Source organism: Netta rufina (assembly GCF_964035555.1).
Source record: "Netta rufina genome assembly, chromosome: 1".
Lineage (NCBI taxonomy): Eukaryota > Metazoa > Chordata > Aves > Anseriformes > Anatidae > Netta > Netta rufina.
The window spans coordinates 60306753-60325139 of record NC_140123.1 but is presented as its reverse complement, the minus strand read 5'-3'; positions in this window follow the sequence as shown (position 1 = coordinate 60325139).

Below are 18387 nucleotides of genomic sequence, written 5' to 3'. Positions count from 1 at the left end.
GGTCAAGGGCTCTAAGATTGAGCTCTTAGAAACTGGTAGAGCTTCCTCAGGCCCACACCTATGTGGCTCCCCTTCCCTTGTCCTTCCCTGGTGGCAGTAGACACCCTCAAGTCTCTCAGAACATTTCCAGGAATCCCCACAATGATGCTGGACCTTGTCCCTGGAAGATCCAGAATCTCCTGAAGTGGAACCTAGAGATTGCTTCACAAACTTCTGTGTCTGTCAGTGATGAAGGGCATGCACTGTGAAAACAGATTTCCAAAGCTGAGAGTCTTTTCTGATGAGAGTTTTTTTGTTGAGAAATCTTATGCTCATTTCCAATCCTCTTATCACAATTTTCGTAAAAAAACATGTTCTTACTCTCATCATAGTAAAGCATTGTCATCTCCAGTAATGTTTGATGTTTGTGGCACTCGTAATGAATACATTGTTGTATTAATATAATTGGTTCTAAAATAAAGAGACTTATCATAGAAACAGACACATTTTTTTTAGCTCAAGGGCCCTTCTGGTTCAACATCCCTGGTGTAACAATGGCAGCCAGCAGATCCTTGAATAAAGTGTGTAAGAGGAATATATTAAATATCCTTCCTTGAAATGTCTTACTGGCTTCTGGAAACCAGCAGTTTAGGGATTCCTGTTGACTTATTCATAATTGCCACAGATTATATATATATATATATATATTTTTTTTTTTCCTGCTGCTCTACACATTCCAGTGCAACACTAATTTGATGTGTGAAAATAGGAAGATTATTCACTGAGGTAGTATATTTCATATAGCGTGATATCGTTTAGGAATTGAATGTAACCCATGTATATGGCTCCTATCTCTTTTCTTGGTTGCTGTATGTCGTGGTTTAACCCGGCTGGCAGCTAAACACCACGCAGCCGTTCGCTCACCCTCCCCCCTCCGTCTCTGGGACGGGGGAGAGAAATGGAAAGTGAAGCCCGTGAGTTGAGATAAAGACAGTTTAATAAGACAGGAAAATAATAATAACAAAATAATAATAACAATAATAACAATAATGTTACAATGGTGATAATAGGAAAGTAATAATAATATGCACAAACAAGTGATGCACAATGCAATTGCTCACCACCCGCTGACCGATGCCCAGCTTAACCCCGAGCAGTCCGGCCCCCTCCCCCCGGCTAGCCACCCCTATATATTGTTTAGCATGACGTCAGATGGTATGGAATACCCCTTTGGCTAGTTTGGGTCACCTGTCCTGGGTCTGTCCCCTCCCAGCTCTTACTGCACCCCCAGCCTGCCTGTTGGCAGGACAGAGCAAAAGGCTGAGATGTCCTTGGCTTGGTATAAGCACTGCTCTGCAACAATTAAAACATCGGGGTGTTATCAGCACTCTTCTCATCCTAAGCCAAAACACAGCATTCCACCAGCTACTAGGAAGAAAATTAATTCTGTTCTAACTGAAACCAGGACACTGTACAATACATATACACATACATACAAAATACAACATCAGCACTATATTTAATAATGTCATAACCAGAAAATAGTAATCAATGGGCTGGGCAAATAAATCAAGAGAGGATTAAATATAAGTATACGTATATATATATATATATACGTGTATATATATATATATATATATATATACGTATATATATATACGTGTATATATATGTATATATATATATATACATATATATATGTATACATATATATATATATATATATAAAACATTTTTTTAGTCTTAGCAGCATAAATAAAGATGAAATGCTTTACAATTGAAGTACAACTTACAGTTTCAGCCAGAAATTACTGTAAAGCCAAGAAGTTACAAGATAACTGTAATTCAGCTTCAGAATATTCAGGGGAAGATTACTTAAGGTACTGAGCACAGACTGTGAAAGTAAATATTTTAAAATTTATGAAGCACCCTAATTCTATCAAGATGGGAGACTGTAATCACTTTAGTTCATGATGTGCTGAGTGTCTTCCCTGCCAAAATGATGTCATTTTGCTCATTTCAATTGTAAAATATGAGGTCCTCTGGAAAAAAAAAAAATAAAGCAAATAATAAAAAATATAGCCAATTTAATTGGAAATGAAGACTGGAAATTAAAGAATTAGGCCAAATTCTGCATAAAGCTGTGTATTTTTTAGCCGGTGCTGAGTATTCTTGACTCCCACTACAGCCATTGAGTTTCTGAGGAGCTCACATCCTAGTTTAAATACTTCACTATGGAAGTAGTAACATCCTCATCACTGTATAATCTCATTCTTGTAATGTCTGCCAATACAGCCATTATGCTGATGAGACAGCTAGAAATGAAAGGAGATAAAAGAAAAAAAGATAACTAAAATCCACAGCAGTTTTAATGCTTCTAGTTTTAGTTTAATTAAGTTCTTACAAAGAATTATGACTGGATTAGGAATAAAGTACAGTAAATATTGTAGATTAATGAAAAAAAAATCTAACACTTCTCATGTAGATTCACAGAACATTCAATATTTTCATTTATGTTTTAATACTGAGCTTAAGTAGAGCCTCACCTTGAAAATTCTCCTTTTGGAACGTTTTTGGACTTCAGAGGACATTTTGGACTTCTATCGCTATAATGGTTAATGGGGAAAATAAAACCATAGGTCTAAGAGAATCCTGAAGTGTTGAAGAGGCAAAAGAGAAAAATAAAGAAAAAAAATAAGTGAAATAGAGTTGAAACCATTTACTTGAAAGATAAAATGAAATTCTGAATCAGGTTAAAATAGTAAGTATGATTCAACATAAACAAAAGTGATAAGAATAGTACTACTCTAATCTAAGATGCATTCATAACTAGATTCTGCAATTAAATACTTTAGAACAGATCCTCATGAATCCTTCATGCACTAACAGAGCACAAGATCCAACCTTGAAACTAGTCTGGGAGAACAACTAGTGCTAGTTTCTTTATGTATGTCCCAAGGTCAACAGAAAAGATCATAGTGACTTGAGAGTGATCTCACAGTAATTAGAATCATAGAATCATAGAATGCTTTGGGTTGGAAGATCACCATAGTTCTGCCATGGGCAGAAACACCTTCTACTAGAACAGGTTGCTAAAAGCCCCATCCAACCTGGCCTTAAACACATTAGAGTTGCTTTGCTATTAGGAACATTTTAGGAACATAATTATCCTGAATAATCTGGAATATCAGATGTTGTTGCACATTTTACTACAGCCTGCACCACTTACAGGAAAGTGAGATAGTGCAGAGGCAGTTTGAAGTAGTTTGACAGCATTCTGAAAAAAACATCCTGGAGGTCAAGTCTGACTCTAGGTCTCTCTCTGTTTTTTTTTTTTTTTTTTTTTTTTTTTTTTTGGTGAAAACTTCAGCCCTGAAGAAATATCACTGATTTAAACCTCCAGAATCTGGTTCTTGTTTATCAACATGCCTTCCAGCAACTTTGCAAGACTCAGAACTATATGCTGAATTCTAACGTGATTTTTTTTTTTTCCTAATGACAGCTTTCCAGGTGGTGATGACTAGTCCTGAGTCATATTCCCATGATGTTTTCATTCCATGACTTCAACCATTTCCAGTATCCTATCCTGTCACATTCAGAAAAGTTGGAAAGCTTTAGAGTACCTCTCAAGAGTAATTCTTTGTCATGATGACTGCACGGAGCAATATAAGTAATATTATAGCAATAAATAGAAGTTACCAACTGTATGAAAAGTGATGAAATGAACATGGGCTGCAAGCAAGAAGACCTTAAACAATGTTCCATTAAATCAGTCTATCAGTTTAGATGGAAAGTTGCGGGCAGTTGCAACATTACAGAACTCCCCAGTGGATTAATTTGGGTTGCTCTCTTATGTTATTATCGTGCTTGAGAAGCAGGGACAGTGATAAATCTGGTGCCACACAGAGGAGAAAAGAAAAGAAAGGTTAAAAAGAAACAGCTACATATGAAAGAAAAAATATATCTGGAAAGGACAGAATCTTTTAGCCTATTTATTTAATGAAGTTATGTATACCAAGCAACTAAACCAGGAAATAACCATATTCTTTGTTTTACTGTTGCTTTACCAACAGTAAAGTTCAAAATGCCAGGAAAGCATACATTAAGGAGGGACAGACAAAATAAAACTTCTTTGCTTTCATCTGAAACTAAGTATCAGAAGATGCATTCTACATTATCATTGTGGATTTCATCACTTTCTGACTGTTCTTTGTAACTGGATCTATGATCATGGTGGGTATGAAGAATATATGTCATTAGTATTATAAAAGTTGCAGATGAGGGGAAAACCCATGGATCTTTTTGGGAGTCTCATCAGGATGAGAATCAAGGTTGCTCAGAAGAGAAAGGAGACAGTTTTCAGAGAAGATGAAAGCTTGTTAATGAAGCAATAATCTACTTCTTGTGTCTGTGTGAGAGTACAGGAAATAACGGTCCTGAATTTCAGCAAGAAAATGCTGGAGATTAGGAAGACATGAGGGAAAATAAGAACAGGAAATGTTGTCACAATAAATGTATCAAATTTCCATCCTTAGAAGTACTGTAGACTCTCCACCTTTAGAGGTCTTGAAAAACCAAAACATTACAAGGGATTGAATATAACTATAGCAAAAGTGGGATGCATAGAGAATTATGAGGACTCTTTGGAGCATAGATTTATTTTGGTTATATTTTATCCAGTTGTGATTTCATGTGGGAAAATAGTTTTAAACATGCATTTTGAGTTGAGTTTTATGTTTCAGATAACAGAATGCAGTTCCTGTAATATGATATTTTAAAATAACATCTCAAAGAATAAAAAGGAAAAACAAACAAAAAAAACAGATGTTGAAACTTAAGAAAGTTCTACCTTCCTGAATCTAGGCTTTATTTTCTTTCCAGCAGACGTAAATGAGAACTAAATAAGCCCTGAACAAGTTTTGAACAAGTTTTAATCAAAATTTATTTTCCCACATTTAGAGTGGGAAAGACTACAGGTACCAACAGGGGACAAAGATGTGAATTAGGATGTGTAACAGGGGAAACAAATCAGAATTAATGACAGAAGATTTCTGTGCAGGCAAGAGAAAGCCTTACAATGATGACAAACTAAAACAGTGAACAGAAACAAAGTAAGATTGCTCTGATTTCAGCACCAAACAGAGAAGTAAAAGTCTATCTTTTCATGCCAAAGAAATTAATTTCATCTAAGTCACAGAACAGTTTTTAACCTTTTTTTCAGAAACAAATTCTTCAGCTTGGAAATGCCAGTGCAGACTGAACAAATGTGTCTCCTGATGTTACATAGTCTTCAGCCCCCTCCAGTCCACCTCCACAATCCTTCAGTTTGGGAGAAATTTGAGGCAACCCCTCCTACTGCCCTTTCTCTTCCAATCAGAGAGAAATAGATTCCCAGCTGGTATTAAGCAGTCTTGAGATATTGTGTTCATTTTTTTTTTCTTTCAACAGTGAGACTATTTTGTTTTCAGTAAAGAAATTCCCATCCCTAACCACCTCCAGTTTTCCTTAAGTAAGGCCATTTGTTTTCAGCAGTACTGAATTTTCTTACTTCTTGAAAACACTTTCAGTTTTTGCAGCTAGAGTATAAACAACAAATGCTCACCAGAATCACTCTTCTTTACTTTTTCCCTCCTTCCCCCATACCCTCAGCCCAACTCCTTCAACAAGCCCAGCAGCAGTAACCATATGTTATACATTAAAGTCAGTCAGAGAGGTTAATATTCATTTGTATGCTGCCTATATTGGCAGAAATTGCAGATTCAGAAAAATGGTGTTTATTTCTTAACTTGAAAGGAAATTTTCTGATTTCTCAACAGATAATAAGACTTTGAGAACTTTCTACAGCTGAATTTATTAATAGATATTTTTCATTATGCTTTCCAACAGTTACTGATATGAACAGTTACTATGGGAATGCATCCGCCTTTTCCTCCAAAAGAAAATGATTTTTTTTTCTTTCTCTTCTATACGTTATATATATACACATATCATATATGAATTATTTTTCTTATTTAACCAAAATTGCCATAACATACATAACCAGATTTAAACAAGAAACACCCTTCTTCTAGCAACAGACTATGAGCAATAAATCTATTGTCTAAGCAAGGGGCCAGAGATCTTTGGACAATACATAATCTTTATTTTGTGTTTTGAATATTATATTTCCATGGGCTGGTATAACTTTTGGTTTACAAAATAACTATATCTGTGTTCTTTATACAAAAGCTTTTCTTCATATTTTTAAATTTGGAAACAGTGGGACTTTTGGTTTTGCAGGATCTGGCTTAAGGAATTCAATATCTAGATTCTTGGAATATATTTAAATAGCAGGAACAAATATGAATATACAGATAATGAGAAGTCACCTGCATTGTCTGAAGTTGTCTTCTATAGAAGTCCAATAAGAATTTTATTGCTCTCTTTAATGGAATCAGTGTTATTAATTTCTCAGTGTTTCTTCTGACTATCTGACATCTAAAGACATCTTTCCACAGCTGAGTGAATATTGAGTACAAAAAAACAATGAAAATGAGATGTTGGATGTCTTCTCTGTAGTACAGGCTATATCTGAACCGCTTTTTGTGCTCAGACCATTCAATATTGTCTTTTCTACACAACAACAGAAAATCGTTGCTTCTTTTCACAACTGTCATATTTGTTTCTGAATGAGCCAGGCGACTACCAGTTGCACAAACTGTATCACTGAAAACATCCCTTGTCTCCAAGACTGGATCTGCAGTATAATTTCTCTCTACCTCTTGTATTTGGTACAATGTGCCTTACAGTAACAGAAACAGCAGAAATACAGGTTAATTTATTCTGAAAAATGATATTTATTTGCACTTTATAATTTTATCAATAAAAATGCTAAAAATTATTGTGAATTCACTCAATCCAGGAAAACAGACGTAGAGATAATTAATGATAGTGTGTTCCAAAGGTTAAATTTGTTCAAATTAAAGAAAATTTTCCCCACAAAGGATATTTTTAATTCTTTTTTTTTTTTTTTTTTTTTTTTCAAATTTTCTGTCTTAAGGTGGTCAACCAAGTGAGAAACTGATTATCTAAACCAGTTTTGTTTTTATCTGACAGCTTATGTGCATTTTCTTTGGAACTATGTTCCAACTTTTAAAAATCATTCTGCCTGAACCTCCAGAAAAGTACAACTACACTTTTTGTTTTTTTTCCCATAAAATTTTGCAGACAGTTGCTGTGATATTCCCCATCCCCACTTCCCAGACCTCTTAATTCAGTTACTTTTTTTCTTCATCCAGTCTATCATCTGAACACAACATCTGTTGGTGGCAGATGTGGGGAGAGGTGCTTATTTATATAACCCAACTTCTCTTTTAATTTTTTTGTAAGATTTGAGCATCAGATCAAGCTCAACATGGAAAACTACATCAACATTTATAACATGCAATTTTAAAATCCTTTTGAAAATTAAATCCTAACAGGCAAATTCTTCACCGTGTAGGTTATATTAGAAGTTCAGGACAGAACAGATGATTTGGGGGTGGGGACACTACAGTCCAGACACTGGTTCCCACCATTACTTTAAAAATAGTTCTTCCTAAGACTTTGCAACTATTCTACGGTTCCCTCTTGCTGTAACCTAAGCTGCTCTGTTATGAAAGAAATTTAATTTAAAAGAAGAGAAATTGATTGTCTGAGCAATCTGCCTCCCACTAACCTCTCAAAAGTAAGGCTTTAGGAGGAATCTGAAGCTCCTAATGACCTCACTGACTAATGTTTATATTACCCTGCAGAAATAGCCCCTTGTTAAAACACCAAGTAAATTAAACTGCAAGCTTTTAAGAAGTGTTAAAGATGAGAGTATAGCCTGTGATAACTGACTTTGTAGAAATTAATCTCTTATTCAGTACCGTTAACTCTCAGTGACTATATGCTATGATTTATAATGATGATTTAAAATTGTCAAAGTTGAATGTGAGGTTGTGTTGCAATGACAAAAATTTCTATAAGCAAAGCATTCATGTGTGTATGTGTGTGTTTAAAACTGTTCTTCTGCACTTTGTACTTCTTAAGTACTGCTTCACCCTAACTTCAGTAATCTTTTCAAATCCTTTAGAAGGGACAATTTCTCCACTGTTATCATGATGTGATACATTAAAAATTAATTGATCCATAATTTCCCAATTGACCTTCATGGAAAACACTGTTCAGCCCTAGACTGTAACAAAGGTATGCAAGACATGCAACCTATTTGCATATTATTATTTTTTGTTTCTTTATCAGATGTTTTTACAGATAATGAGAAAAATCATTAACTATAAATGAGGAATGGCTCCCCCTTGATGTTTGTGTGTGTGTATTTAGGTGCCAACATTGAGTGTAATCTTGTATGTGGTGACAAAATCATGAAATTATACTTTCAAAGACATTCAAGAAATTCCGGACTAGTTGTCCATTGCAAAATACAGGCAAGTAACTTCTAAGACGTACATAATAGTAAGGACTGAAAGTTGTATAATGCTTTTCAGGAAGAAATGGGAAACACTTCTGAGGCAGTTTACTGGATATCTTTATAGTTATTTCACCAGCTCTCCTTTGCTCAGCGGTAATTGGAGCTTGAAACACTTGAGTGAGGATGCTGATATGCTTCCAACTCTCTCTTTCTGTGTCCTGAGCAGCTGGATAACCAGATCCTGCATTAGGATCTAGGCAAAACAGAATCTCACTTGCAGTCATGCTCTAATTACTCTGACAGCACCTGGAACTCCCAGAAAATACAGCTGTGATGGTTTTCTTTTTAAAAAGATTGATGTGTTCCCTCCATCCTTCTACACATCATTTTTCTCTAGAAAGCCTCCTAAAGCACTGGCCTACAAAAATAGAGAATTTCATCTCTATCCTGCAAGTTTTGAGCTGGTGTCTCTCTCAATGTATCTGTCAAGTGCATCTGTAGCCTCAAGAGGATGGGAAGTCTTTGCATCTGCGTTGCTGAAGCTGGGCCATGGTGCATCTGGTAATGCAAAAATTTCTGGGATTAGCAAGAGAGAGGGCAAAAAATAGCTTAACAGTAAATTTATATGAGGGAGCAGAACAGTGCTGGCACCCATGATTATTTTGTAAGAATCAGATGTTTGGTAGAAAACTGATACCACCATGGGAGTGGTGCTCAGATTTCCCTGAATGGTTTTAACCATGAGCATCTTATAGGAAGACTGAAAAGTCATAACCAGTAAAGGAAAAAAAAACCTTACTCAGCTCTTTGCAAGAACAGTTTGTAGCCATCTACCATGAGTATTCCTGTGTCCATATGTTGATTATGCATACAGGTTTCTGTTTACAGCCTTCAATGAGCTGCTTAAACCTCAAATGTGAGTGAGATTTCACACACTACTTGTAGCATTTGCTATTGGAATGGCACCTCCCCACTCTTCCCAAAACAATTTTAAGTAGCTTTTCTGAGATACTTAACTATCTGGGTATACTGTGTAGAGATTACAGATGTCTGTAATCTCTGTGGTTCTGAGAGCAGGGTCCTGAAAGGCAGTTGTCACAGCAGCTCTGTCCTGTAATAGCACTGATTCTCAGTAACTGTTTCTCTGATCAGCATGGTTTGATGAAGCAGGGAGTTAAATACAGGTTTCACTTGTTCCATTGATTGAAGCTCTTGAACTCTACTTCATTTGGGATATCTATCAGGAGATGACTTTCTTGCTGAATGAAGGGCAAAGGGAATTGTACTTAGAGATTTACTTTGGAGATGAGCTATCTCTTGTCTGTGCACTATCTGATTCTGTGCTATGCAAAGTAGACTCTTGCTGAGAGTTCTTAATAAAAGTTGGTAAATGTTACTTAGAATTACATTCAGTAGCAACATTTTCTACTAATTCATGAGGAACTTCAAAAAAGAGGCAGGAACAGAACAAGCTGCCTTGAACTTTCATTATTTTACTTTTTGTAGTAGCTACTTCCAAAGGACTGAAAATTGCACAGATATTCCCAAATCAAAAACCAATTTGTCTTAGATTAAATCACCTTGTGAAAGTTAGGTGGTGTCATTCAGGCAGTAGTGCAGCTAACCCAGCATAATATTTCTATGAGTAGGGTCCATATTGACAGGTCCCTTGGAAATATGCACAGTAGAAAAAAAAGGAAAAAAAAATCTTTGGCAACTGTGAAAGCACTTTTCTGGAATTTGGCATAATCCAGTTAGGCTGTAGTTATCTCTTTCTTGAATAAAGACTGGTGCTATTCATTTGATGTTGAGATGAATCAGAAACCCTGCTGAGAACTTTAATAAGGTACCTAACAAGGGAAATTCTTCACATTAGGCAGTCTGGCTAGCTGACAGTCACTGCTGTGCCATTTCAAAATTCTGCAATACATACCGAATTAATATAATGGATTTCTAAAATGCTTCAGTGAGTTCCAATTTTGTATAACCTTTATTAAAGCATTATATACATAATATATTTATATTATATACATATATATCTTATATATATGTATATTTATATTTATATTCTATACATATATATTTATATATTTATTTTATTATATACATATATTTATATGTATATTTACATATATTTAAACATAGGCACTCAATATAAATCTCTGTACTCCACAGGATGAACTAGGACATCTGTACCTAGTTCATGTAGGACATGGTTGCCCATGGGACTGATCCTTCCAATCCAGTTTATAAAAACAAGCAATACAGGCTTGTGTTATAGAGACAGAAGTCTCAAACATAAATGCTGCTGTTGTATATTAAGAATTTAATTGAAAATATGACTGGAGGTGAATTTCTCTAGGATCCAAATTCAATCAACTTGAAAATTAGCAAAGAAAGAAAAAGAGATTGAGTTTGTAAGTTTTGTTTAATTTGAACTTTCCCATTTTAAAATATAAATTAACACTTTTAAAATTAAAATTAACTCTGAAGAAAATTGAATCTTTCAGTTTAATATCAATGACACTTTCCAAGTTATTTTCAAAGACTTTTGGTTAAAACTATAAGTAAGGGTCAGAAGTTTTTATTGGATAAATAAAAATGATTAATTGAAACATTCCCATCAAAGTCTACTGACATCTAAGGTAGTGATTGTTTTGCAAACATCTCTTTGTTACACAAGGAAGGTTGGAGTAACTCCTTCCATTCAGCTTTAGAAAGAAATCTAAGGGATGCCAGAAGGATTATGATATGTGATATATTTCTGTTTGAAGAAATTTCAGTAGGAAGGACACTTCAATGAGAAAAACACAGGAGAACATGGACTTTATCCTCAACAAATAAAGTTTTTCTTAATATCTGGCTTAAAAGTTTATGAAACTTTGGAATACATTTAATGAATTGTTTAATGAGAGGGAGGTGTTGAAACAGCTTGGTAAAGTCAACAACTTAAAAAGCTCACCTGCTCTTTCTATACTGCTCCTTCTTTCAGAAGTCATGCATCAGGTGTTCATCTTGCAGGATGATTCATATTTTTCCCTGTCCACCTTGATTTGACATACAGACATTTGTTACAGCCTTCCCACTTGCCAAATCTGCTGGTATTCATTTGTGTTACTTTGCTGCAAACCCCTTCGTAGTTTTCTTCACTGCATATCTGTAAAGCACAACACGTTAAGGAGAGCTGAAGCATGCTCAGCTTTGCCTTGGGTGTCATAAAGTACTTTTTGGATTTTATATAATTCTGTTACATACTTGAAGTAGGTCTTGACAACTTTATTCTGATAAGTGGTATTTTATTTTTAAAAAATCTATATTCACTTGCTTGGTTTTTTTAATTTTACCTATTACATTATTTCATATTCTTTAAAACAAAATGCTGCTGGACATGATTACATTTTCCCTATCTTTAATATAAATAAAGGAAGCAGTTATAAATAGTTGATGAGAAACTGTGCATGCATAAGTGATTTTTAATTGCTGAGAAGTTTCTACTACATTCAGCTTGCAGCTGGCTGTATTGTTATTGCGTTGGTCACATTGTAGTTGGCTAACTTATTTATTGCCTTCCCGTCTATATTTTGGGCTTTGGACCATGCTTTAATAAGCCCAGATGGATTTCAGCCTAAGTAATACATTTTAATCTATAACCTAAATATAAAATACAGAATTAATTCATGAAAAGTATTACTTTAGCACCAATGTTGACGGTTACATCTGTTAGGTGGTCTTCCAGGAAACAAGTAAAATGAAGCACATTATTCTGAGGAAATTGTATTGTAAATTTTAAATATGACTTTTGAATATAAGAGGTAGAATATTGGGTCTTGCTGTCAAAGTCCATCATTAGCTCAACAGTTCTGGATTTATGTTTAGCTTACAAATATTCAACTAATTACTTATGTATGTGCTCTAGGGGTTTGGCAGGGGGTTTGGACTAGATGATCTTCAGAGGTTCCTTCCAACCTCAGCCATTCTCTGATATGTTTAATTTAAATAACTGGTTAACTTGAAATGCCATCATATAGCAGACAATATTCAAAGCTGATTTGTATAATTTAGTATTTCTTAATGAAATATTTATTCTGTTTTGGATGGACATAACTGAAAACCAATCAGATTTTCTATAGCCCATAAATGCTGGTAAGATGGTGGAGCCTATCTGTTTTGAAATCAGTAGCAAATCAGTCCATTAACACAAGAAAAAACTGAACCTGAAATAAAGGAAGAGAAGTTATGAGTACATTTGCACATATAAATGAAGAATATGTCTAATTAACTTAATATCATCTTATTGCCACTTAATGTCTAACTGGCAGGATAAATCTGCCGTGACCCCTACTACCTACCACACACCGTATTCACATCTCCCTATCTCATGCATGCGTGGTTGTGCATCTGTTTGAGACTCCAACCAGACTGCAGCTACATTCTCTACCTTGATAAACACAAGAATTTTCTTTACATTCACAGTGAGGATACTTCTGCATGCTCGTGTTACTGGGAGATTCTGTGAAAATTCTACAGTTAAAAGAGAGCTGCAGTGATTAGTCAAAGCCCCTGAGACAGTTAATTTTTTATTGAATAAGAAAATACACTTTTAATTTTTTTTCTCCAAAACATGATAGAAAAGGGAAAGCTTCAGAGTACTGATAGCTGTGAGAGTTTCTCAACAGAAGCTGTCACTTCAATTCTATTGTTAGAAAGTAGTCCAAAGGCAAAGATTTTTAGTTAACTTTATGTTTTTTTAAATTAAATCCTACTATACAGTTGAAAAGTATTAAATGTGGCACATATGCTTAAGAATGCAGAGCAAACACCGTTAATCTTATCTCAATGATGTAAATGTTTCAGGAAAGGTTCTCCTCTAAAAAAATAAAATAAAATAAAATAAAATGTTATCAGCCATTTGAGTAAGTAGGATACTGAAACAAAAAATACATGCATTTTAGATTCAGGAAGTCCATCATGCTGCACTCATCTGATATTTTCTTTGATAAGGTATGTTATTTTCTAGATAAAGAACATACAACATTACTGGTAAAACTAAAGATAATGAAATAATCTAAGAAACATAGGACATCTAAAAAGTATAAGGGTTATGATTAATATTTAATTGAAAGGAATTTAGTAATGGTATTACTTGAGGAATAGGTAAATGCCGTTTAATATTTTAATTTCTGACCACAGCACAGAGAACAGTAATGTTCCAATAACTGTTTTTGCAATCAAAAAAAAAGTTGAAATTATGTGAATAATGTAAATGTCTTAAAGAGACAAAATGTAATGAAATCTTCTTATCAAGCATAATAATCTTTTTATCAAACATTCATTGTGGGATCATGTAAATTCCTTTATAAGAGAGCAATTTGGGCTGAATGATGCAGGAAGAAGAAAATCAAAGGAATTATTCACTCACAAAGGACACTCAAGCATTAGTCAATGTGACTGTGAAAATGTCACATATATAAACATATATATATCAGATTTATCATCTGATATATATTTAAGGGAAAGAATAGTATCTCTGCAATATTCAACTGAAAACAGAAATATTCTGGTCACTCAGCTGTTACAAAAATAAACAAACAATAACTAGAATAAGTTAAGAACATGTTATTCAGATTACAAGGAGAGTCTATATTCTGTGAATTTGAAATATATGTCTGCCTTTATTTATTTTTTTATTTTTATTTTTATTTTTATTTATTTTTTATTTATTTTTTATTTTTGTCAAGTAAAACAGAGGTTGGGTATGTTTGTGGTTAAATCCAGGAAGTAAGGAGAGACAGGGGAAAGCATTCTTTAAATTATATTCACATTCTTTAAATTTATGTTCACATTGTGAACATAAAAAGTGATTATGTTTCCATAAGTATTAGACTCAAGCTTCATATTTCAAATTTCCCACCATGTTTGGAAGAAGTTTCTGAAGAAATCTTCCACTAGGAATAAGAAGGCAAAAAATTAAACTTGTTTTTGAATGGTCCTCCATTAGTTTATGAAATGGGTCATATATATAGCTATTATATTATATTATATATTATATATTATATATTATATTATGCAATAGCTATTTTGCTCTGTCAAAATGTGTGGTGATATTCTTATGGTTATCCAAAGAAATCAGAAATGTGAAAGAGTTTTCTGGTTTTGTTATGTGGAGTTGTAAGCAGTTCAGACAAGTTAGAAGTATAGTTCACATAAGTGTATGTTAGTAAGAGGACACATTTTAACATGATTAAAAACAGGATGGTTATACATTCAGACTGGTTTCTGACTTTCCTAATACTTTCCTACTGAAAGCCATGTACTGATGCAAATTTATTTTTCTGGAGTTGCTATTGAGAACTACAACTTCTCTAAAGTTTCTGTAAAAAAAATATAATCAGACATTTACCAAATATATTTACCAAAATATATTAAATACCTTTAAATGACATAAATTAATTATATGTATTTTAAACAAGGAAGTAAATTAATCCTCAGCATTACTGAAAAGAATTTAGAATAATTATTCATTAATATTCAAATTATTAAAGATTATTATTAATGTCTTTATCTAAGAGACATTGTTTAACCATCAAGGTCTGCTTGCTTCTTCTTTCTTCTGCACAACTTTTTATTCATTCAGATAGACAGCTGAGTTTTTTTTTTTTTTATCTCCTGGTTCTTTACCATGCTTCTCAGTCCATCACAGTTTGGACAACTATTCTTTTTACCTGCTTTCTGCCATGTCCATTCCACAGATACAGATTGTTCTCTTTTCTTCATTATCAGAATAAGATGAATAACCAAGAGTAAATAGTAATAAAAAGAATACTTCCCAAGTATTTGTCTGGACAAGCAAAATGAATGTTCATATATGGAAAATAAGATAAATATTCCTAGCACTATATCATCATATATACATCATTGTTATATTGGAATGTAAAAGAAATTTTGTCTTGGTAGTTAAATAGTTCCTCAAATATAAATCACTTCATCTTTGGAAAGGTATCTTTTTTGTATACAACAATTTTTCCTTTAAAATATTATTTTAAATTTATTTTTTAATTTATTTTTATTTAAATTTATTTTAAATAAGATATTATTTTAAATAAATCATTGTTAAGTATTATATAGTTTAGTCAGATTCCGAAAATATGTAAATGCAGAAAATCTAGTAAAACAAACCACCAGTGGTGGGAGTCTGCATTTGTACAAAGCATGTCATAGCAAACAAGAGGTGCTAACAGGCTTGCCTATTTTGATTCGGATTATGAGAGCACTTCAGAATAGATTGATTTTTAACCACCAGAAAGTGAGATGAATGAATGATAACTATATAATGAAAGGCAACCCCAAAACCTCCCAGGCATTAGACAAGAAAAGGGTGTCCTGCAGCAAGCAGAACACAGCAAATGAACGAAGTGTGACAGTTGATATTCCCTCTCTGAGACCTAACCAACACATCTGCAACACTTGTAACTTACACTTGAAAATAAACAAAATGTGAGGTTGATGAGAGTTTAATGAAAACAATGTCTAACTTTAATTAGTTACAGTGGAAGCTAACTAATTTTCACTTGGCTAACTCCCAGACTCCATAATTTCAAAGGAAATGCTTCTTCTATCTTCCACTCAAGAAAGATTTAAAAATCAGAGAGCTATACATAGAATACTATATCATATAGTATGATATGGTATACATCCAATGTCTTTATAAATGACTTGTATGTAGGACTAGAAGGTGTTTTGAGCAAATTTGCTGACGACACCAAACTTGGAGGAGTTGTGGACTCTGACGAGGGTGGAAAGGCCTTGCAGAGAGATCTGGACAGATTGGAGAGCTGGGCAATCACCAACCACATGAAGTTTAACAAAGGCAAGTGCTGGGTCCTGCACATGGGACGGGGCAATCCTGGCTATACATACAGGCTGGGCGATGAGGCACTGGAGAGCAGCCCCGCAGAGAGGAATCTGGGAGTTGTGGTTGACAGCAAGTTGAATATGAGCCAGCAGTGTGCCCTGGCAGCTAGGAAGGCCAACCATATCCTGGGATGCATCAAGCACAGCATCACTAGTCAGTCGAGGAAGGTGATTGTCCTGCTCTACTCTGCACTGGTCCGGCCTCACCGCAAGTACTGTGTGCACTTCTGGGCACCACAGTACAAGAAGGACATTAAACTGTTGGAGAGTGTCTAGAGGAGGGCGATGAAGATGGTGAAGGGCCTAGAGGGTCAGACTTACGAGGAGCAGCTGAGGGTATTGGGCCAGTTCAGCCTGGAGAAGAGGAAGTTGAGGGGGGACCTCACTGTGGTCTACAACTTCCTCGTGAGGGGGAGTGGAAAGGCAGGTGACCTATTCTCTATAAACACCGGTGATAGGACCTGTGGGAACAGTGTTAAGCTGAGGCAGGGGAAGTTTAGGCTGGACATCAGGAAGAGGTTTTTCACCAAGAGGGTGGTTGCACACTGGAACAGGCTCCCCAGGGACGTAGTCACTGCACCAAGCCTGTCTGAATTTAAAAAGTGATTGGACTGTGCACTCAGTCACATGGTCTAAACTTTTGGGCAGACCTGTGCAGTGCCAGGAGTTGGACTTGACGATCCTTATGAGTCCCTTCCAACTTGGGATATTCTATGATTCTATGATATTGTCGTGGTTTAACCCGGCTGGCAGCTAAACACCACGCAGCCGTTCGCTCACCCTCCCCCCTCCCTCTCTGGGACGGGGGAGAGAAATGGAAAGTGAAGCCCGTGAGTTGAGATAAAGACAGTTTAATAAGACAGGAAAATAATAATAACAAAAGTAATAATAATACAATGTTGATAATAGTACTACTACTACTAATATGTACAAACAAGTGATGCACAATGCAATTGCTCACCACCCGCTGACCAATGCCCAGCTTAACCCCGAGCAGTCCGGCCGCCTCCCCCCAGCTAGCCACCCCTATATATTGTTTAGCATGACGTCAGATGGTATGGAATACCCCTTTGGCTAGTTTGGGTCACCTGTCCTGGGTCTGTCCCCTCCCAGCTCTTACTGCACCCCCAGCCTGCCTGTTGGCAGGACAGAGCAAAAGTCTGAGGTGTCCTTGGCTTGGTGTAAGCACTGCTCTGCAACAATTAAAACATCGGGGTGTTATCAGCACTCTTCTCATCCTAAGCCAAAACACAGCATTCCACCAGCTACTAGGAAGAAAATTAATTCTGTTCTAACTGAAACCAGGACATCTATCCACCCCTTATTCCATACCATTTATGTCATGCTCAGGTTACACTCTTTTCCATACATTCTAATTAGTCACCTATAGTAGTCATGGTAGTGATAACATACAGTATTATATAGTAATTAACATGGTACAATTCAGTTCATGGGCTATTCTCACCCAGTATTAAATCTCCTTGAGGTACACACCGGACCTCTCCGTTCTTTTGCATCACCCACCAAGTGTATCCAGGTCCCTGAGCGAAAACAATTCCACGAATGGGTTTGCCTTTTCCTGAGGCAGGAGTAGCCCAGACTGTTTTACCCAGCATATTTTTTACATGCACTACAGGAACTTTATCCCCATCTACAGTACATAACAGGTTTGATTGGGTGGGTCCAGCTCAGTTGGCAGATCCCCTAGTATTGACTAGCCAGGTGGCCTTTGCCAAATGCGTATCCCAGTTTTTGAATGTCCCAGCACCCATTGCTTTCAATGTAGTCTTTAACAGTCCGTTGTATCGTTCAGCTTTCCCGGAGGCTGGTGCATGATAGGGGATGTGATACACCCACTCAATACCATGTTCTTTGGCCCAAGTGTCTATAAGGTTGTTTCGGAAATGAGTTCCATTGTCTGACTCTATTCTTTCTGGGGTACCATGTCGCCATAGGACTTGCTTTTCAAGGCCCAGGATAGTGTTCTGGGCGGTGGCATGAGGCACAGGATATGTTTCCAGCCATCACAGAATCACAGAATCACAGAATTTTCTAGGTTGGAAGAG